The following is a 24227-nucleotide window of genomic DNA, read 5'->3' as shown; positions in this document are numbered from 1 at the left end:
TGATAAGATGTTGGAACTTGTTTTGTAGAAGCCATTTGTAATGTACAGGTTTTTCTGAGAACCGTAATTTTGTGTTAATATTTGAAATAATTATTGACTGGATCGCTTAATTAAAATTTAGAGTGTAATTCAAAATATTTTACGAAACTGCAAGCCTTCTGTTATCTTATACCTGTTTGTGGACCTTATGCTCAGAGCTATATCTGGCTTTGTTGTTCCCTCTGGTGGGGAAAGCTGGGATGCACTGCCATCCTCTATTGTGAAAAAAGAGGTCTTCTTCTGGCAATCTGCACAGAGAAAATGAAACCTAGTAATATTGGATGTCTCACAAGTTTTAGGTTTAGAACTCAAGACGGCTGGCATCATTCAGCTGAGGGGCAAGCCCAAGCTAGAGGCCTGATTAAGTGGCTAATACTGGCAAAGGATCACGACCTGGTCCTTTTCAATATATATTTGACAAAATAGACTCCTTTAAAGAAGGCGGTAAATGATACAGTCAAGATGTAAATGTTAACTTGTTACTATAGATAAAACTACAGTATGTGAAACTGCAAGTAAAACACAAATAATTCGCAACAGCGGGCAAAATCTTTCAATAGGAGCCCCCTGCCTCTTACCTCTTGTGGTTTAGGAAACGGTATGTTGCCATCTTCAGAACACTTGACATAGTAAATTGCAAAATCTATGTAGTAAAGTTTTACATTTCTTTCTCTTTAGTTTTATGAAGAAGCTGGAACTTCCTCTGAAGTACAAAAGCATCTGTATGACAGGTGAGAGCTTGGCATTCATTAGAGTTTAGAATTGTTCAAATGTTAAGTGTAGTATATAAATTATTTATTGCTTTTCATATAGGGACATTAAAGATCAGCATGGTTCCTTATGGAATCCTCATTTTCTTCTCATTTAGTCATACATGCTGCAGTGAGATTTGTCTGGGAATAATTTCTTAGGATTGTATTAAAAGCGACAATACATTCCATGCTTTATTGTATTTCTGAAGTCCCCTCAACCTATATATGCCCTGTTTGGTATTTGTTTGTGAAAGACAACGCAAAACAGTGAAACCTGAACATTAAATCCGTGTTGAAGTATTTTGTAAGAACTTTAATATTCATTAATTAAACCTGCATATAAAGGAGAAGCTGCAGCTTCTGCTTTGCAGCAGGACACCTCCTCAGTGGTGGTACATTATCAACAATAAATAAGCAATTACCGTATTTGCTCAATTATAAGACGCCCAAAAACTGGAATATTAATTTAGGAGAAAAAGAAAACACCTGAATGTAAGACTACCCTATAGGAAAAAAAAATTAATTCACATGTAAAATTTTTTCCTATTTAATAAAAACTATGATTGAAAATTTTTTTTTTGTTGTTTTATTTCCTTTTATTTGCCAACCTGCCCCCCAGATATGCACATCTGCCCCCCAGATATGCCTTATATACCACTCTGCCCTCCAGAAATGCCTTATACCCCACATATGCCACTCTACCTCCCTAATAAGCCACTCTGCCCCAGATAAGCCTTTTAACCCCATATTTGCCACTCTGCCTTCCAGCTATGCCATATACACCGATATATGCCACTCTGACTCTCTGATATGCCTTTTAACCAAGTGCATCCCTTTACTTGTGACCCGTGCTTCAGCAGCTGCGGGATGCGCACTGACAACCTCCGCTGCTGCCGGCACTTCCGCCAGGGCTTCTATGGTGGAGCACCGGAAGATCATGTGATGCCGACGCTCCGTCATAGAAGCCCCCAGAGGAAGTGCCAGCAGCAGCAGAGGCTGCCAGAGAGAAGGATCTTAGTCTTGTAATCAGGCCTCTATTTGAGGTCTGATTAGAAGATGGCCTCGAATATAAGACACAGGATATTTTTCAGAGCATTTGCAAATAGGGTACAATATATGGTGGATTGCGAATCTTTATTTGTTGTCTCCTGCGGAGACCTCCAGCTTTCTTCTGTGTATTGGTTGGGGTTAAATTCCATGGTGATTCTAGAGAAGCAGAGCATACCTGGACACTGTAGTCTTGATTTTTATGTACATAAAACAGCCAATCATTGGGAAGAAAGCTCTGTTTTTAAAATCAATGGAAACACTTTCTGTGCATGTGGATGGGGACATGTTAGACCTATTTGTTTTTCTCCAACTTTTTAACCCAAGTATAAAGCAATTAACTTTCCTGGCTCTATTGATGGCTATTTTCATCTTATGAGACATAAAGTAGTTGGCAACTGTTTACCAGGAGGCTTTGTTTGCCTTCCTCTAGATCAATACATCTAAAAATAGAGAATGCTTTTTTTCACACAGTTAGTATTTGCCTAAAGAAGAACCTTAGATGGCATGAATCCTCTTTTACAGTTATCCCCTATTTAATTCTGCAGACAAGGAAATGTAGTACGAGTAAGAAGCATACATTTTCTGTATACTCAGGATACCATTTAACGTCTCAATATTTGTTCATGACACCAAACTATGTAAGATAATTACATGGCGGATGTACAGAAAAATTTAGAATGTTGCTTTTGGGGGAGAAAATCAATAATGTTAATTATACAAATTAACTAAAAAATTTAAGATCTCAGATATAAGAAAATTGAGCTTGTTTACTTTGAAGAACAAAATACCTGGGTATGTGATTACCTTATATAAGTATATTCAAGGATAATACAAAGGCGTGCCTGGGGCATCCTTTCATTTCATTGACTGTTATACGCAACATAGTAATATCCTCAAAGGTTACAGAAAAAGGAATATAATTATTCAGCAAAAGGAAAATATAGATATATTTTTTTTAAATCAGGCAGTTAACTTAGAATTCGTTGCCAAGTGGAGTCGTTTTAGCAGATTCGCTTAATTCTTAAAGGAAAAAAAAGAGGCTTGTTTAGTGAACATAAGCAATTTACGTTTGACTTTGTCAATATTGATAAAGGGAAAATGTGATAGCCTTTGGTGGAAAATAATTTACGTTTTTCTTCAAATAAGGCAATATTAAAAATGCATGTATTTTTTGACCGTCTTCTGGGTAAACATATATGTATAGTAGTAAGAGTTGAACTTGATGAACTTTGTGTCTTTTTTTTAACCTGAGTAACTATATAACTATGTTAGTTACCCAGAGAGACCTTTGATTAAGGTTTATGAGGAAAGGCATAATCAGGAGTTGATTATTGTTGCCATAAAGAGCCACCTTAGTGTGCTGCTTATAGTTTAGAACGTAACCTAAATATCGCACAACTGCCTTCAACCTCCTGCAGATAAAGTATATAGGGACAACGTGATGTATAACCCAGTTCTTTTCAGTGCAACACTGCAATTACAGTATACAACATTTTATTGTACATAGAGGCGTCTCCTTTAAGTTGTTTTTTTTTTCTTGGCAATTGAATGGCTTCCTCACATAAAGCAAATGCTCATTGGTGTGTTACATAATAACCAGCAATAATTATACACAGTGTACCTGACAAGCTGTGATTAGAGTGATAATGATGATGTGCATTCTGCTTGGCCCAGCAGCCATGTGCTCTCCGGTTCAGTCTTTATCTAAAATTTTTTAAAAAAATCATCTTGTTTTAAATAACAATATGTTCCAGTTAATTGGGGTCTTTGTTTGCATTCCCCATACTATCAGTATAGTGCAGAAACTGTATAGCCAGAACGCTAAAGATGTAGTTGAACTGGAACTGACATAAACCCATACTTCCCAAGTGTCCTATCCATGTCCGGCATGGTGGAGGATCATAGCCTACTCAGGGAGATCCTCTATTCTCACCTGACTGGGACTCTGACCCGTGTGATTGATCAGTCAGAGCTCACATGCAGCCTCCACACAACAAAGTGAAGCCGTAGACAGGAATGTGACCTCATATGTGTTCAACTTCACTATATAGTAAGTGGTAAGGTTGGTGGCCTTGGCCCTGGTTGTAGCTTTGCCACCACCCATATATAGCCACTCTAACTATAATCACTGCCCCTAATCATTAAAAGGTGACACCTTAAAAATCAGTGGGTTGGGGCTGCAGACAGATGTTTTTGATGCCTTAGTCTGTGTCCTGACATGCACAGCAGGATTTTGAATTTGCTTTAGTAAATTACCTAAATCTATGTCAAATTGTTTAAATGAGAGTCTAAGAATCTGTAATTGATGTAAACGGCACGCGATGTTCTTGCATGTCAGTCCAAGCTGCCCATTTTATCCACTGTCATAAAATCAGATGTGTTCTCTTGCAGGAGAGAAATTTGTGATATGCAAAGGTTGTTTTTTTTTTTTAAAAAACAGACATGGGGAAGTTTGTTGTGAGCATATAGTATATCCAGCAGTCAGTGAAATGAAACACTCGGGTCTGTCATATTCAAGGAAAAGGTTTCGTAGGAGAAAACAAGTCTGCGTATGAGTGTCTGCCTCTAGATTGGAAGCTCATTTGAGCAGGGCCCTTCTCATCTGTTGATTCTGTATGTCATCTTATGTTATATTAATTGTTATGTCTTGTCTACCATTTGTACAGCACTGATGGTGCTAAACAATATAAAACAATAAATAACACGTATTGTATTCATAAAGTGTGTTAATAATTTGCTCAGTGTCAGTTGTCATGTGATATTTTGGGTTCAACTTCTCCCCCAGTTTGTAAACCCCATTAAACATTAGGGCTGCAACAACTACCGGTAATTGAAAATGAAAATCGTTGCCAACGAATTTCATTATCGATTAGTTGAATCGATTTTTATTGATTATAAAATGAGGGTTTTTTCAGAGCAAACGCTCTTAAAAAAAACTAAAAAAATAAAAAAAAAAACCCTCATTTTAAATCTGTTTCATTCATTCAGCAGTTACTACTTACAGTCCCTGCCTGCAGTCACTCTGATGATTGGCCCCGCCCCTTTATTTCTCCCAGTCCCTCCCTGCAGTCACACTGCCGATTGGCCCCACTCATCTAACTGTCAGTATAAAATTAATATTTGGGCTGCTGAAAGTTAGGGTAGGTGGGGGTTAATTTAGGGGCAGTTATGGTTGATGGGGTCTTCAGGGTTAATTTAGGGGCATTTATGGTTGATGGGGTCTTTAGGGTTAATTAAGGTGCAGTTATGGTTAATGGAGTCTTCGGGGTTAATTTAATGCTGAGGACTGAGGGTTAATTTAATAAGGTTAACTTAAGGTGCAGTTAGAGGTAAAGGGGGACAAACTAAGGGGAATCAAAATCCTGGAGGGAGTGAAGATTAATCCTGTATTTATTTTATAAAAGTATTGTGTCAGTGCTGTGAACGAGTCTGCAAATCTATGAGTGCACTATGACATATCAGGGGGTATATGGCATATCTGGGGAGGACAGAGTGACATATCTGGGGGTATAAGGCATACTGGGGTATAAGACATATCAGGGGGCACAGTGGCATATCTGGGAGTATAAGGCATATAGGGTAAATAGGGCATATGTGGGGAGGGCGGAGTGGCATATCTGGGGGTATGTGACATCTGGGAGGTAGTGTGGCATATCTGGGGGTATGTGACATCTGGGAGGTAGTGTGGCATATCTGGGGGTATGTGACATCTGGGAGGTAGTGTGGCATATCTGGGGGTATGTGACATCTGGGAGGTAGTGTGGCATATCTAGGGGTATGTGGCATATCTGGGAGGCAGTATGGCAAGCCTGGGCGGAAATGTGCATAACTGGGGGGCAGGTTGGGAAATAAAAACAAGAAATGCATTTTTATCAAAGTTTTTTTTTTTATTCTGCCATTTTTTTTATCCGATTAATGGAAAAAATTATCGTTGCAGCCCTATTAAATATTAATGGTTGCCATAAAATAACACAGTGTATATACATAAAGCAAGACCACAATTGTTCAAATTAGTTTTGGTGGCTGACATTGATTAGCAGAGTAGGGTTAATGGCTGTACATATGTCAGACATTAATATGATTGAATATGAACAGATTGTCTGTTGTTTGTGTTATATACAACTTGTTATGTCCTGTCAACAATTGCACAGCTCTACAAAATATGATCCTTGTTACTGTGCAAGGAGTAGGGTATCCAGAGATGCATGAGATGATGGTTGTCATGCTTATACACTGTGATCAGAGGCACAGAATTGGTGAGCTGCCTGCTAAGCCAGTGGTACCAGTGATGGGAAAGTGATGTTGGGATGCTCAGTGGTGTCTAGTCTTATTTGGTTAAATGTTAATTATTCCAACTTGTAAAACTCTGGCAGACTCATCACCTTCAAGGAGTAACTTTTTGTTCACTCAGGATGTCCAGTAGTTAAATACTGTTTATCTATAAGAGACTTGTACATTTCAATAAATACTTTGTCTAAAGCTGCTTATCTTATTATTTTTCATTTTTAAGTTTTCATTTCTGGAAGGACTCTGTGCTGCCCCAGAATTGTCTCTGTAAGTGCTGTATGACTGCTTCTTGTGTTACACACAAGGATGTCTGTTTGCCTAACACCTTCTCATAGAACCTCTTCTCAGCTGATCGTTCAGTATCACTTAGATTACAAGCATCTCAGGAAGCATTTTTTTCTTTTGCATTTATAGCATCTCATACTTCTTATGAAAGGCTCAGATTCCTAAATCGTGACACTAGTGCCTCTCAGACCAGATTGGCATGTATGTGATATACACTTCCCTTAAACATGCCTGCCCATACACACATATATATACACTGCTCTGCGGGCAATAGGGCTCAAGGGCCCTAGACTCATCTCCACTGACCAAACCAGGACCCTGTGCTGTTGTAGTATAGACCTCCATTATAGCTTCCCCGTTGTCACCTAATTTATGGTGGTGTTCTTAAATATTTCCATTTCTCTTGGACTTCATCTAAAGAGGTCAGACCATCGATGACTTATCAACTATTTGAAACCTTTTTTTTTTAATATAGAAATACCTCATATTTGTCCACTCTACCCATAAGACTGAGTTTAGTAGCTGCATTATGATGGCTTTAGTGTTTTCTAAGGGAGTCATTTTAAAAAAAAATAGTATTGGTGTCCTCTTAAAACAAAGATCCTCATTGAAAATATGTAAAGTTAGGGGAAAAAATGCAGTTTATTTGAGGTACATAAAAATTGTAAGGGAAATCAAACCTTAATTTGGAATAAATGTGAGAGCTTAAAGTATTCAAGGAAAATGCATGAAGAGTTTATTGAAACGTTTATGAATGGAAGATTTATAAAGCAGATGCATAGTGGGCTTTCTTCATTGTGTGTCTAGACATAGGGAAGCATCTCTTGCCCTCATTTTGTTTTTGTATGTATTTTATGTGTGACTCGTAAATAGCTGTTGGCCAAGCAAGCGGTGATCGCTATTCACTGTGATACCTTATCAGGATCCAAACATGAGAAAGGTGGGACAGTTTTAGCCTGTATCACTGAATGGTGTCAAGGAGATAATGACAGATTAGCTAAATACATAGCTGTAGCCAGGCAAGGTTATTGTTGGACACACTGGCCAGCAAAAGGCAAACCATGCAGCAAGAAAGCACTGGAGCCTATCCCTGATATACAGCAGTGGTTCTTATTGGATATATTTTATGTCTGTCATTGCATCTGTTCTGGTGGCCACACGTGCAGTCCTAGAATGAGACCACAGGCATAGTGTTATTGTTAGAACACAGAATGATTTCTGTGTAACAGAACTACAAGTATTGTGTTTGCGTTTGTCAGTATAATAGGAATGATTATGTGGTAGATAATGTAAAAAGTGTAAATGAACGTTGTGTTTGAAAGTAGCACATATAACACCAATATTTCATAATTATTCCACCAGCAATAGTAGCACGGTATCAAGTACACATTCTAGGTTCGCAATTTTCTATTCTATTTTGAGTTATAGATTAAAAGTGTACAGAAAGTATTACTACTGTTTTTGTGACAGCAAACCTATATTCAATGAAAAATAAAACCATGTTATCGGATGTAATTCCAGAAAGCAATTTTCTTCATATTAACCGTTGTGGTATAACATATACTTTGTCCCGGAGAAATATTTAGTAGTACAGCAGAAAACACTGCAAATGGCTTTGAGGGAAGAGTTAAATGAGTTCTAATAGAGTCAATCTACTATGTGCTAGATATATTTCTACATGATACGTCCTCTGGGATCTTAATTCTGCATGGAATGAATAACACAATCAAGGTAAAAATAGCCTAGCCTTCCTCCCACTCAGGCTTTCTTGCAGAAATGCCTAGAAGTGAGTAAAGGACTGAATAAGAGATTGTGAGAGTACTATAGTAACAATATTAAAGGTGGACACACCTCTTCGCAGCTCTATGCACAGAGATTGGCATGTTGCTGCCTTCCTTAACAAGAGAAGCATGGCTTTGTGTTGACTGTTGGCTTTTTAAGTAGACTTATCATGTGAATATCATGAAGCTGTGCTAACGCTATAAACGTTGGGACCCTTTAAATTTTGGGCTGGAGACTAGTTTGTGTCATTATTATGAGTTTTATCTTTGCATATAGTGGAGTAAAATCTATACTAGTCTGTTTCTGTGTGAATAGCATTTATTGTTGGAATTGTCATAGCTGAAATCAGTGGTTGATGGTTTATTCCTATATATCCTGAGTGATTAGCTCTGTTAGGCCCACTAATGAAGTAGCCCACTGCTGCTTGCAGTTGAGTACACCATGGGATTAGGAAGTCCAAGCCTCCAAACAAGAGAACACATTTCTGACTATTAATCAGCTGATTTAGTATTGCTATAAAAGGCTCATTAGGTCTTGCATTCAAGAAAATCCTATTAAAATAGCATGTGCTCCTTACATTGAGTTGGAGAGTAAGCAGTTAACTGCAGTTATCTCTTGCCTTTGTTTCCCTTTTTCTAGGTATTTTTTATGTGAATAAAGGGAGTGTTGGGGTCACTGATTGAGGCTTAACCCACGCTCAGGAGGAGGTAGCCCTGGAAAAGACTAGAGCCGTGCCACACTGAATGTTGTAAGTATGGGTTCTTGCATTTATCACTCTTTGTAGAGCATGCATTTTAATCCATTGTCTTAATTTAGAAAAGTGGCAGCAAATTCTATTTTATCACGAGGTGATTTGCAGCAAACACAATCTGTGTTTTGTAAATGCCCGAAGGAGAACTTTAGTTGAAGGCGATACCTTTTAATAGACCAGATCTGAAGAACTGATCTCTGAGGTCCCAATAACGTACGACTCTACATCTACATCTTTCTGACCTAATAAAAATTGTCACCTTTCAGACTCTTGGGCCAGTGCAACTATATTCATTTTCTTTAAAGGGGAGAAAATAATATAATTATTATATTTTATGTGTAGTACAATATAGAAAATAGAGTGTCCTATAAAGCGAAGTGATAAAAAACTATTTCTGAGTCATGTATATAGGTTAGAGCCAGAAATATGCAACCATCCTGTTCAACCTGAAGATTACTATAATACTGCTCATCCCAGAGGGACTACATATTTTTATACCCCAATCTAATTGTGGTACGCCTACTAAACCTTTGCTTGCCCCTGTATTTCAAAATATTTTATCACATATACCTTATGGCTGTCAATAAAGGTTTAAAAGTGTGGAGTAAAAGTACTTGCAAGTCTGTTTCCATACAAAGTTGTCTGTTGTGCCATCTGTGCTTTAGATTAGTGGTGTATTCTGAATTTTTGTATGGCTGCCAGGAGCAGGGTGTGTCATGAGCTGATCTCTAGTCCATTACAACATTCTACCACAAACCACTTTAGGAGGCATTGCCTGATTTTGGAAACTTTCCTTTATTTCCTATTGCATTGTTCAATTGCCTGGCACATACTATCCAGATACAGGATGGAATAACAAGAACAAGCAAAATAACAAGAGCGAGCAAAAGCCTACAGCAGCCAAGGGATTACTACTAGACAAATCCTGCCTTTAGTTAAAATTCACATACCAGCTTTTAGAGGGCTGTTAGCAAGCCTTGTTTTATTGCCAAGTTGGATAACCGTTTAGACATGATCTTGCGATACACCCTTATACTTACCACGCTCAATCGATTACAATAAGTTAATTGTTATCTTTTTTTTTTTTTTTGGATGAGAATCCTTCTATTATTCTGTAGGTAATGTAATCTTAGTCTGACTATTTTCAAAAATAATTATTCTGAAGTGTTATATTGCGCCACACACCATCCCATACACATACACAGCCACATACACACACACCTACCTTCCTGTTCTTTATTTTCTCTTCTGCTGCTCCACCATGGTCTGCTTCCTCCCTGACCTCACTCACTGAATTTAAGAGTCGAGAAATTACATCATATCCCGGTGCTCATACTCAGTAAGTATACTGGGTCTGAATGAGGCCTGATGGGGGGAGGACCACACTCATTTCTATCGGTCAGTCCATTCATGCATTTACTTTTTGTAGAGGGACTGTTCAATGGAGTGAGATCCTACATTTTTAAAACTCTTTCCCGTTACTACATTTAATAACGTTGCATTTTTTGAAAATAATTTTGCTTAAACTACTCTTTCATTAATAATTTAATTTATCCAATTTATAACATTAATTTTGGTATTTGTTTCAAACCATAATTTCTCAGTGAGTCTTGCTTTACCTTTAACCCCCTCATGACCACGGGTGTTTCATACCCTAAAGACAGATCCTTTTTTGTTATATTCCATCATTTACCTTTTCTGTGTTTTAGTGTACCCATGCCGATTACATATTTTGTTTGATATATACCAATATACCATTAGTGGGAGGGGTATGAAATGTTGGGGCACTTTTTTCATTTTTATTATTCCAATTTTTTCCTTCAATTCTACTTTTTTCCCCTTTGGGGAATCTCTCTTGTAACCAGTGGCGTCGGCAGGGGGGGCCAGAGGGGGCCATGGCCCCCCTACATCATGCTGTGCCCCCCAATTGAAACGCCATCTTTTTTTTTTTTTATAGATCTGGAGGAGAGAGAGAGGCGCCGAGCGGTCGCTGAGGAATAAGTTCTCAGCGACCGTTCGGCGCCTCTCACTCTTCTCCGCGAGGCCTCTGCCTTGGTCGCAGTGCCGGCATTTCAAGCCGAGCGCCGGTATATGATGTCATATCCGGCGCTCAGCAATGAAGCCGCACACACTGCGGCAGAACCAGGAAGACAGAGACCTCGCGATCCCGCCGCTGGACTTCTACAAGCCCAAGGTAAGTGAACTTCAAAGGGGGGGTAGAACGTTAGGAGGGGGTTAGAGAGTAAAAAGAGGTAGATAGGAAGTGAGAAGAGGTAGATAGGGATAGATTGGGAGGGAGAGAGGGGGTAGATAGGATAGATTGGGAGGGAGAGGGGGTAGTTAGGATAGATTGGGAGGGAGACGGGGTAGATAGGATAGATTGGGAGGGAGAGGGGGTAGATAGGATAGATAGGGAGGGAGATGGAGATATTAACATATATTGGCAGCAGGGGCTAATATTAATATTTATTGGCAGCAGGGTCTAGTATTTATATTCATATTGGCAGCAGGGTCTAGTATTTATATATATATCGGCAGCAGGGGCTAATATTAATATATATTGGCTGCAGGGGCTAATTTTATATATATTGGCGGCAGGGACTAATAATATATATTGGCAGTAGGGGCTAATATTAATATATACTGGTAGCAGGGTCAAATATTAATATATATCGGCAGCAGGGTATAATTTTTATGTATATCGGCAGCAGGGTATAATATAAGTATATATCCGCAGCAGGGGCTAATATCAATATATATCCGCAGCAGGGGTTAATATTAATATATATCAGAAGCAGGGTGTAATATTTCTATATATCGGCAGCAGGGTCTAATATTTATATATATTGCAGCAGGGGCTAATATTAAAGAATGAGAAATAACTGCCTAACGTGTGTGTGTATATGTGTATGTGTGTGTATATATATATATATATATATATATATATATATATATATATATATATATATATACAGGTATGATTTCAAACTAAAGGCATGGGTCATTACTTTTAAACGATTAAGCATTCATACTCCCCATTTATTATGAAGGGCACAGATGAATCTCTACTTGGAATGCATGGAGACACTGGTATCCTTTAAATAAAACCCATGCCATGCACACTTCACACTACTAGTTTGAAAACTGAGCCTTTTATTAATCTTAGTGTATGTTTCTCTGTAATATTCTGAAGTCTGGAATCACATTTGTGCAGCACGTTAATAAAATTTACTCTATACAAAAATACCACCAATGCCAAATGTTCCCTAAAAGGAACCGAGCTGTCATTCTGGCATAAATTCTACTCAAAATCAGCACTCGGTTAGAAAACTTTTCCACCTATACCTCTGTTCCCAAGAGAGCTACTAAAAGCATTGCCAACAGTACGCAGTAAAATGAGAGACAGGCAGAAGCCGTAGTCCAAGGACATCTGCCATATAGATGCTCCTGCACCACTGTGTTTTATCTGCTGATTCCTGTCAGCTCCTCTGGGGGAGACCATAACGCTTGGCTTAGGCTTAAAATCAAACAGAAGCCATTGATGTAATATCCACTTGGGTAGATCAGTACATCAAGCTACTGATCACTAGGTAAAAATCTAAAATGAGAATACGTATATTTCAGGTTTATAAAAGTAACACTGATGAAGGGTGTTCTTATCTTGTCATCATCCAATACATATTATCGCATTTACAGGTTCCATGTTGTTTGAGTAATCCACAGTTCCGTTCCTTAATCCTTTTCTTCCAAAACTGTATGCAAAGTCTTAAATATCTTAAAGTAAAAGACTGTATTTGGTGATGGCCCAGTGATGGAACTGGAGACTTGTTATGCTTCCCATTTCAAGGGTATTCTTATTGTCTGTTTTTCTGATACTCTGCACAAAGCCACCATATGGACCAACATACGTTGAACACTACAGAGCTGACAAACCATTAAATAATTTTCTCTCTCTCTCTCTATATATATAGAGAGAGAGAGAGAGAGAGAGGGTCACTTAGCTTTTTTATTGGAAAACAAGGAAATATCATTTGATTTAGATTTTTCTTCTGTTCACTCACTTTGCATTTTGTTAAACAAAATAACTATTAACATGTCTGTTTGAAAGCATGTTTGCTTTACATTTTTTCAACACTTGCCTAAAACTTTTGCACAGTACTGCATATAATTTCATAAAATGAGGTTTTTGTTTTTTTTTTGTACACTTCTCTGACTTGGCTTCCTTTGGATTAATTGTTCCTGATTTGAATCTCTATATTTAACACTGTTTGAGAGAGTGAATTTATCGTATAGAGGTGGAGCTTCAAAACAAGAGGTTACAGAGCACAGAAGCCGAGACTTTGCTATGAATTCACTCTACTGTGTGACTCTTGCTTCCAGCTGAAAGTTGAGAGGCCTGCATAGAAACTGTTGGCTGCCTTGCCCGGTCTGACAGTGTGTTTCCACTCCGGGATGCAGCTTGCAACCTGGCACTGAATGACTGAATATTATTGTCATCAGAAAGCTGCTCTAAGTCTTATGAGAAAAAGGTTATTGGTCTGAATCCAGTTCCCAACAGACAGGTGTCCACCTTACAATTGCTGGTCTGGTTGGCAGCCTTGTAGACCAGCCCTTAGCTGCCGTGTCTGTGCTCTCATAATCATTTTGGAATAGTGGATGTGGTTCTTTGCCTGTATCTTCGTTTCGGGTATTCCTCTATGGCAATTTAGTTGTGTTATACAAACGTTGAAGGTTAATCAGATAAAACTAACGTATGGCACCACAAACATTTATTTTTATTAAAAAGTTATCCATATTTATATTAAGTTCTGACATAACTCCTACATTCAGTGTGCAGGCAGACTGTTGTGGCTATGTTTTGTAATGAAGGTTGTTCAAAATGTAAGGCATAAACTTGAATTATGTTTAGGACTTTTGCCTATAAAGTGTGAATCTGATACAGAGTTTTGAAAGTAGTCTTTTCAGCATAGCAACCAATGGAATTGGCATGACCACTCCACTGAATACTATGATCATGACATCTTTTTTAAAGGTGTACACCGGTGTCGTTGATATATAATATACAGTATTTGCGCGATTATAAGACTAGGTTTTTTCAGAAAAAATCATCTGAAAAACCGACCTTGCCATCTTCTATTCAGACCTGAATGCACAGCTGACTAACCCCAGTAAAACACCTTATGAGAAATGGCTGCTTGACACGCCCAAATCACACCCAAACATTGTTCATCGCTGGCCTTTTAATCACGATCCCTGGATTGAGGCAGGCCTGAAACGCTCTGTCTCTCATGCTTCCTCACATTCTCACGCACTAATTCATGCTCTCTCTCTCAATGTATCCCTAGCTTCTCTGCCAACCGCTGCCTTTCTCCTTTTCCTCAGCTCCGCTTATTCTCCTGCCTCTTCTTGTCCTTCTATCTTCTGTCTTTGTCTGCTTCTCCTTGACAATGGCTCCATTATCCCGGTACTTATGCAAAATGACCCCTGATTGGAGGAACAGGGGAGGGACTGCCCCCCTGGTGTGCGCTGTTGCTCTGCACTTTTGCAGAAGTACTCCAAAAGGCCAGCTTATTGAAGATTCCTGGAGAGAGAGGTGCATAAACGCTTCTTGTTCTCTGTGTATCCACATATAATATTATTATTATTGTGTGATATTATTAGAAACCATTGTAATTCTTCTCTCTGATCGATTCATTACCTCTGACAGCCCTGAGGTTACAGGATTAAAAAAGTCTGCCATTGTGCAATTATGTTTACACGGCGTGCACCTTTAGGTACACCAATAGGGCTATTATTATCAATAACGGCAGGAAAATCCACTCTTAGAAGGAGGACTATACCTCATGGGAATTAAAAATACCCTGAGCATTACAGTGTATTATAAGTTTGGATAAACGCCATGACTCCATAAAAGATGCTTTATAGTCTATTATGTAGATGGGAACTATGCCAAAATGGGGAAACCACATGGTATTGGGGAAACACAATTAGCAGGACATTTTAATAAATTTATATAAATATAACTCCCTTTGCTCCATTTTGCTTTGCCACATGTAACATAATACACTCTAATTTTCATTAGTGCTTCTACTTCAACATTCCCTTCCTTAGAAGGCATAATTAGTTACAGGCTTTGTTACTGTACACGAGTAGATTTCTGCTGCATTAAAGATACACACGAATTACCACAAAGACTATTGCATATTTTACGGGTTTGGTCATGCACAGTAATTGTGAGATTTCACTGCACTCTGCTGGATAGAAAGAATGGGAGAAAGAAGAGGGCATAAGAAGTCAGTAAAAACTATAACAATAAAAATCTCAAGTAGGTTCATGTGTTGTTGTATCAAAAGGTATCCAATGAGACAGCCATCCACAAAAAGCCAGAACACGGCACAGAAAACTAGAGCGGTTACTGGACTTTCATGTAGTGTTTTTGAAATGTTTAATGTAAATTTGAAATAATTATTCAGGGCTAGACGAGAGCTTTGGACTTTGTTAAAGGCAATGTCCTTTTTATGGAGAGGCTGAAATACTGTGTTTGCTCGATTATAAGACGACCCCCCAAAATCAAAATATTAATTTAGGAAAAAAACAAAAAGCCTGAATATAAGACTATAGGAAAAAAGTTTTACTACTAAATATTAATTCATGTAAACTAATTTTCATATTTAATAAACACTATGATTGAGAAAAATATATTTTTTATTTCCTTTTATTTGCCAACCTGCCCCCCCCAGTTATGCACATCTGCCCCCAGGCTTGCCACTCTGACCCCAGAAATGCCTTACCCCCCCTATTTGCCACTCTGACCCATGATGTGCCTTTTAACCCTCTATATGCCACCCTGCCTCCAGAAATGTCTTATACCCTCCTATATGCCACTGTGCCCCATGATATGCCTTTTAACCCCCTATATGCCCCTCTGCCCCATGATATGCCAGAGTGGCATATAGGGGGTTAAAAGGCATATCATGGGGCTGAGTGGCATATAGGGGGTTAAAATGCATTTCTGGAGATATATATATTGCTAACAGCAATCACACTCCTATCAAGCCAAGGCAGCCAGAACATGCTGGAACCTGGGGATGTTAGAAGTGTGATTACAGCCTCCCTATACCATGCTACCACCCCCACCCCCCTTACACATCCATGCTATCACACACACACACTCATTCACAAACATTTAAATACTCATTCATTCCATTAATCACACATACACACACACACGCTCAAACCCCCCACCCCCTTACCTGAACTGCAGATCTCCGACTTGCAGACTTCTGCAGGGGCCCAGCTGTGCGAGCAACTTCTCTGGCCCCGCCCCCAGAGGAAGGAGGGGGGAGGTTATGTGAGGACTGTGCTAGCTTCCTGTTCTCCTGCTGCTAATAGCAGAGACGCTGCTCGTGATCAAAGCCCGGTAAGCAGCACGGCCGAAGCAGAATGAGATTTTTCAGGGCATTTGCTCTGGAAAAAACCTCGTCTTATAATCAAGCAAATACAGTACTACCCTCAGTTAAACTACACTGATTTAGATGAAAGCTACTGTACAGAAAGATTGTTTTTTTTTATGTGGATCAGCAAATTTGAGTGCTTAGTTTATAAACTGGACTCTCTTGGTATGCTTTACAATTGAAAGGCATGATTGCTCCATCATGGCAAACCATGAGATTATTGTCCTCTAACAGCTGCCAACACTTCATGCAGTGCTCTCTTGAAGGTACACTGGTGTGATATAGCACAACTTGGTATCTCACACCATTTTAAATTATGACCTGTGCGTATCCTTTAAACCTACAATTTAAGGGCAGAAAAGAACCATTCAGCCCCTCTAGTCTGCCCATCTGTCGTGCTGTAAAGAGTTGGTCCTTGGTGTCGTTAATGTTCAGCATAGTCAGATGCCTATATCCATGCATGTTTAAATGCCTTCGCTTTTACAACAACTACAGGGAGACTGTTTCACTTATCCACTGCCCTCTTGGAAAAGTAAAATACATTGCATTTGCATTTAAAAGAAAAGCTCTTTAACCCTCAGGTCAATAATTTAACAATAGTAAACACAATACAGAACATTTGGGACGTTCATTTAACATGCCCATCTTGAGAAGGAATGGATTCAATGGAGCTGTGCCACGATCCTATCATGCCCAGAAGCACTGCAAGGATGGGAGGTTTCAAATATGTAGTCCCTTATTTTAAGAAGTGATTCTGAATGTTTACTGAGAGCACAGAATTCAAGGAAGTTGAGTGTATTTGAATGTCAGCCCAGACACTAATCTGGCAGTTTACCACTGAGATATTGGCATGAGTAAGAAGTGTACACAGTGCCTCTGTTTAGTTGCTTCTAAGATGCTTTGCTACAAAATATTTCTGCCTTTTTTCCCCCTAGACTTCAACAAAACTATGTTAAACAAACATGCTTTTTTTTCTTTTCTTTCTTTTTTTACTGGTTCGTGGAATTTAAATCTTTTAAGTGAATATAAGAATACTGTATTTTTCACCAAATCAGTGAGTCATAGTGGCACTTAAGGGCTGTACTCAATTTTTTTTCCTGTTTGTTGTTTGTAATAAGAGTTGGTGGTGTTACATACTGGCCTTAAAGTGGAATTAAGCCTTAACAATGACTTTGGATTCTTTTGGAGAAGCCCCTGCCCAGACTCGTCAATCAGGCTCAAAAAAAGTGTATTTCATCACTCCACGTTTCCACTGCTCCAGAGTCCAGTGGCGGTGTGCTTTACACCACTTGATCCGATGCTTGGCATTGTAGTTGGTAATGTGAAGCATACATGCAGCTGGTTGACCATAGAAACCCATGCTATGAAGCTCCCATCCCACACTATTGGTGCTGATCTTAATGCCAGTGGAAGTTTGGAACTCTTCAGCTATGGAATCAGCAGAGCATTGGTGACTTCTAGGCACCATACACCTCAGCACTCAATGACCTTGCTCTGTGACTACTGTTTAAAATGCTTCCAAAAATACCACTTACAGTTGACCGTGGAATATCTAGCAGGGATGAAATTTCACAAACTGACTTATTGCAAAGGTGGCTTCCTATTGCAGTACCACGCTTGAATTCACTGAGCTCTTCAGAATGACCCATTTTTTGTCTCAAATGTTTGTAAATGTAAACTGCATAGCTAGGTGCTTGATTTTATACACCTGTGGCATGGCTCTGATTGAAACACCTGAATTCAATAATTAACAAGTGTGTCCCAGTACTTTTGTCCACATAGTGTACATTCTTCAACCTGTACAAACAAATTTAAAACACTGACCTTAAGGAGATGCTCCATTGTCCGGTTTTGCTTGAAGCATTTTTTGGGAATACATATGTTTATGGGGTTACATTGTAATATGGGCTCTCTGCTGTGAAAAGATTTTTTCATTTGCATTGGCTATGTATAGTTTTTAGAGATAAAATTGTACAAATGTAGCTTATTTTTCCAAAATCATTTAGATTTTATTCCATACTAAATGATGGTGTATAAAAACCACTGACCTTTAGGAGCCCTAGTTGTCCTGAAAAAGAAGAATTTATAATTTCTGGGGTACACTAAATGAGTTAGTGGAAAACAACAGTGGAATAAAGACATAAAACTGCTGTGGCTGGAAAACCCTGGTCCTTAAGGGGTTCAAGAGGACACAGCCACATAGCGGTAATGTATTTTTGTGTATGTCTTATCATACAAAAGCTCGGGCTAAATTGATTTATCAGTTGCAACAAAGTTCAAAGTAGATTTTTTTAATACCATCTTTATTTGTATCATATATAAATGCAGTCTGGAAGACTTCACTTTTTAATAAATTTGTTGGCAAAACAGAGGACCATTACCAAAGTGGTCTTTGATGAAAAACAATTATTATACACCGATGGCAGCTTTTTTGATATTAAAGCAATATTTTAGATATATTCCTTTAATCATTGTTCAATCTTTCAGACATCAACTCCTTGTTGTACTGGTTCTGAGCTAATAATTGGAGGTATTTGCATGATAACTTGCTCACCCAAGCAGTCCTCTCCTACTATCTCACTTCCCCCTCAACCACCAAAGGTCGCAAGAGCAGGGCCCATTTCTCCTTCTGTACCAGTATGTTCTTAACATGTGTTACTGTTTTTCTCATTTTAAATTGCCTATTAAATTCAATATTATAGTAGTCAACAATTGTTATAATACCGTGACAAGAAAACAAGAGTGCTCTGACTTATACACACACACACATATATATATATAGGCAAACATACATATGTTTGCCCAGCACAATGTATAGTTCAAAACTAAACAGGCAATGCTATGTGTGACAGGTTCACATTAACCAAATGTATGTCTTGACAGTATAAGGCTAACAGGAAACGATGTGTAGGATGTTTGACTCATTTCAAGAAACTGTAAAATGAACAAATGGTGAAAGCATCAATGTATCTATACAAAAGAGTATATTTGGAGAAACAAATTCAGGTAACATTTTGTTGAAAGCATAACTTACGTTATTAACAGGTCTTAAACAGTTTAAATAGGCTCATCCTTGACCAAGTAGCACACCAGGCAAGAAGCTTCTCGGGTACCAGACCCACATCCACACACATGGGACATTACTTTGGCAGAAAGCTAGCACCCCCATGGTCACACTGAGCTTAAACAAAAGTTTCCATGAATAACTGGGGTGTTCGCATCCTTGCGCTCTTCTTCTGTTTGCTTGTTTAACCTTTTGTTTGAGATCAGAATAACTGCATAATTTTTTAAAAACATCTTTTGTCTTCCTGTGAAAGTAAATTTTTTGGGGGGTTTACCAATTATCTTAGATCTCTTAGACACATTATTAGTAAATAAAACCTATAGACGAGAAAGGTATATACTTTTATAATGTGACATTTTGAAAGTAGGAGATATTTGTCTTGCTAGCTATAATACAGAATATGTGTGTCGTTATGTTTCTTTGTGATTCTGTGTGAAAAAACATAAATTGCCTCTTTAAAACTCAGTGTCTTAAACTGACTGTTGTCTCAGTAATAAAGATATTTTAAACCCAAACCCTCCCCACCCACCTCTTCCTTATCAGTATAGAATAGTAATGAAAGACTGTAGAATTCTCAGTGAGTCTTTAGTATTTTTGATTTATCCAAGTCAATAGAGGAATTTAAGTAACAGAACCTCCTGGTAGGAGGAGTTGTGCTTACCTCCACCCAGTACCAACTCCCTTCCCCTAAATTGAGACGTTCTCGACGATCCTGGGACACGTGAGTCATATATGATAGAATTCTATATTCCAGCTGTTACTGGCATTGGTCCTTTTGCCATATTACCCAGCCTTTCTGTGTTTAAAGTAAAACGTGTCCAGAATTGCAGCAGGTAATTGTAGGTATTTTGTACTTTGTTATTTTATTACATTTTATTTATAGAGCCAGAGCAGATTTAATATTACTAGTACAATGAATGATAAAATAAAAAAACTATATTAAAGTTGAAAGTATAAAAAACAACATGAACACACGTAGGGCATACTGCTACAGAAGAAGAGGGCCCTGACCTTAAATGTTTACGATCTATAATCTATTAATCTTATAATAATAATATTCTGAAGCATATTCTCATACAAGTGTACCAGTGCTCTGTGTCCTTTTGCTTGCAAGCAGTTTAATGTATGACACAGTTATGTGGCTCCATTACAGACTACAGAGAAACGACCATCAAGGTCTCTGTGTGCTTCGTTATTTCCTACACTTGATGCAAACGTTAAGTTTTGAGGTTTGCAACACATCAGTGACTACATGAACACCATAATCTGGACTCCAACCTGCTTTTCACAAGTTAACATAAATAAAAATAGTAATGTAACATAACCTATTAATTTAGTAAAATCCAATGACCCGATAATACAGAGACAAAATACATTATTTTTTGTGGTCCAATATACCATCACCAAAGTAGACTGAACAGAAAACCTAAAAAGAAAAATAATAATTTAGTTGTTTTACAGAATTTACAGTCTAAATAAACACTCATGAATATTATTTCAATGCCAAATTGCTCTATTATTTAAATTATTCTACTCTTATCCTTATACCCCTTACAACCGTCCCCTCGTGTCCCTTTCCTCTCTCACCCAACACCACTGTTAACTACCCCCTTTTCCATTTTCTTCTACCCTTCCTCAATGCCCTAGCCTCCCATTTTTATAACATCCTACATTCCCTTCCCCTTATTCCTCTTCTGTTATTTTTTTTTACCCTTTCTCCTTATCTATCCTTCTACCCTCCTATTTCCATATGCCCATACCCAGTCCCTATGCATTCATGATCTCGTTCCCTTATATGTATGTGGATCTAGACAAATGTAAGCAGAATTTAGAAGCCAGTAATTGGTGCATCCATAGAAACCATAAAATATTTTTTTTTGACAGAGAAGCAGCATAGTTAAAAGGGGTCCTTTAGCTAACTTGCAGGTAAGGATAAAATAACTCCTAAATATTTTTGTGGGTTCAGCTCTCATTTCCAAAGTGTGCAGAAAACAAACTGGTGTTACCAGAATATAAACACGTTGGAAATATTGCTTATTGCGGTCATGAACACACAGCTCATATTATTTCATAGTAACCGCTAATGGACATTACAGTACCGTGCAAAGAAATAATGCTTTCTGTCTGAGTACGAGCTTTTCCCTTAGGACAGACCGGGATCTGTGGGCATGGACCAAATCTATTATAGTATAAGCTGAAGTAAAGAGTAAAAACTGTCTTGCACCCTCTAGCTAAATGATGCATTGATATAATTAGTAGACATCTTAGAAAGAAATTAAGCCACCAGTAATTATTGCAGACCATTAATGAAAGGGTAATGAGTAATCAGTATTGTGTATGTCAGTCACACAAAAAGGGGGTAGTCTGCAACACGGCTTGTGAAAGTCATTGGTGTCTGTGGGTGTTTAGTAAAATATCTGCCATATAGCATATTGCTGTCTATCCCTACCCATAAATCCTTGTAACTTATCCTATTAGCTTGAGAACAATGAATACCAGTGGTCTTAATACTAAAATTAGTAACAGTAAATCCGTAAGAACATGGTCATAACACCCTTTTATTCTAGTAGCAAAAACTGTTACTTTTACTTCCTGTTACCGTAGTGTTATATGAAAGTTACACCGTGCTCATCCTGCTTTGCTATGTTTGAGATCAAATCTTGATCTATGGCTTATGTAGCACCATATGGGTTACGTATTGCCATGGGCGTAGGAACCCGGGGGGACTGATCCCCCCCAGTAACTCATGCGGGGGGACCGGTAAAGAAGAAATCCCCCCAGGGCCGTAGGAACCCCCCCAATAGGAACGCCGCAAATGCGGCCCGTGAGACCTCGAGGTGCGGCCCGCGTAAGATCGGTAGGCAGTGCAACCGATCTTACGCGGTTCACACCTCGAGCCCTGCTACAACAAGAGCCCTGCTACTTACCTGTGGGAGGGTCTTCTTTACTGCACAGAGGAAGCGGAACCCAGCAGAGTTCACGTGACATCACATGACTCTGCTCCAGTCCTGCTTCCTCTGTGCAGTACCAGAGAACGCAAAGGGAGGCCGTGCCCCCTGCTGAAGTCTGTGAGCAGCATCGAGGAGCTGCAGTGCAGGTACTAATACTAATTTATTGAATATAATACAGATGTAAGCTTGGGCCTTTTGTCCAATTAGGTTCACAGTGCACTCCTTGTTATGTACTGCGTGCCCGTTGTACAGTGCTGCGTAATATGAGGACACTATGTAAATGAATCAATCTAATTATTATAGTAGATACGTATCTACCTACATGCTCATGATGGGTTCTTTTAAATGTTGTGATGAGCCATTTATGTGCTAGCATTTGTATAGATACCTACAAGACAAGGTACCCTATAAGCTTACAGTGATATATGTTTGTTTAGTTTACAAGGGGAACAGAAAGAAAGAGGGGTGATGTCACACGTTGGAGAGTTCTCTCTATATATCTTATGGAACTTCTTTTTTGTGCAAAAAGGAACTTTACAGTACTATTAATTCCTAATAATACATGGATTTCACGAGAAGTAAAAAGATATTTATCACTGGAAACACCAGTTTAATGTTTAATGATTTATAATACCTTAGAAAATCTTTCTCAATAGACTCGTCCTTCCAACTTTGTAGACACATGCGTATTTATATATTTAATGTTCTTTGCACACCCGACTATTTGAAAGGAAAACTAACACCACTCATTCTTTATTGGGAATCGGTGGTATTATCAGAATAACCTTGCCTCTTTGATGTGAATAAATCTGAAAACTTCACCTTGGCAAGATTCACTATATGGCCAAAGGTATGTGACACCTGACCATCACACCTATATGAGCTTATCAGACATCCCCTAACCATGAACATTAATATGGATCCCACCACCCCCAATTCTTTTGAGAAGACTTTCCACAAGATATTGGAGTATGTGGGAATGTGTGCCCATTCAGCCAAGAGAGCTTTGTCAGGTCAGACACTTTTAAAAAAGAAAAAATGGTTCTACACTCAACTCCCAGGAAGCTGGGTGCTAGCAGGAAAAAGGGACAGCATAAACCCTCTTGAAGCACATGAACAAAGAAAAGGAATCAGCACTCCAAACAGTTTCCAATCTTTAGGATACTTTATTTAGAGAAAGCAAAAAAAAAAAGCTTGTCAAGCTTGACAAAGGCCCTGTTTGGCCGAAACGTTGCTTTTTTTTGCTTTCTCTAAATAAAGTATCCTAAAGATTGGAAGCTTTTTGGAGTGCTGGGATTCATTTTCTTTGTTACTGATGTTAGAAAAGATGGTCAGGTTCACAATTGAAGTTCAAAATGGGGTTAAAGGCAGAGCTTTGTGTAGGCCACTCGAGTATCTCCACACCAAGCTTGTCAAACCATGTCTTAATGGACCTTGCTTTGTGCACTGAGGCACAGTCATACAGGAATAGAAAAGGGCTTTACCCAAACCGGTGCCACACAATTGGAACCATAGAAAAGTTTTTGTATGCTGAAGCATTAACATTATCCTTCACGGGAACTAAAGGACCCTGAAAAAAAACCCAGGCAATTATCCCTCCTCCATCAAACTTTACAGTAGGCAGTATGCATTCCAGTAAGTAGCGTTCTCCTGGCATTCGCCGAACCCAGATTCATCCATCATGATATAGAACCCATCACATAATTTGGGATTATACTAGCCTTCGTGCAGTGATCATCTAAATTTTATTTAAGGAAATATGATGCCCTGAAGGCTCTTTTTTTTTTATCTGTGCGTAAGATTCCTCACAGA

The 24227-nt window shown here is 38.6% G+C and overlaps 1 protein-coding gene across 2 annotated transcripts in view; it reads left to right on the top strand.

Moving 5' to 3' along the window:
• The window catches only part of ATXN1 (ataxin 1), a 96360-nt gene that overhangs the window by 56303 nt on the left and 15830 nt on the right, over positions 1-24227 (top strand). For both annotated transcript variants that reach the window (XM_053466851.1, XM_053466852.1), the window contains 2 exons: positions 718-770; positions 8835-8943. The gene's annotated coding sequence lies outside the window, so the exon portion shown is untranslated. The remainder of the gene's footprint in view (positions 1-717; positions 771-8834; positions 8944-24227) is intronic.

This window comes from Spea bombifrons, chromosome 5 (assembly GCF_027358695.1).
Source record: "Spea bombifrons isolate aSpeBom1 chromosome 5, aSpeBom1.2.pri, whole genome shotgun sequence".
Taxonomy (NCBI): domain Eukaryota; kingdom Metazoa; phylum Chordata; class Amphibia; order Anura; family Pelobatidae; genus Spea; species Spea bombifrons.
This window is presented reverse-complemented; position numbering and strand designations above follow the sequence as displayed.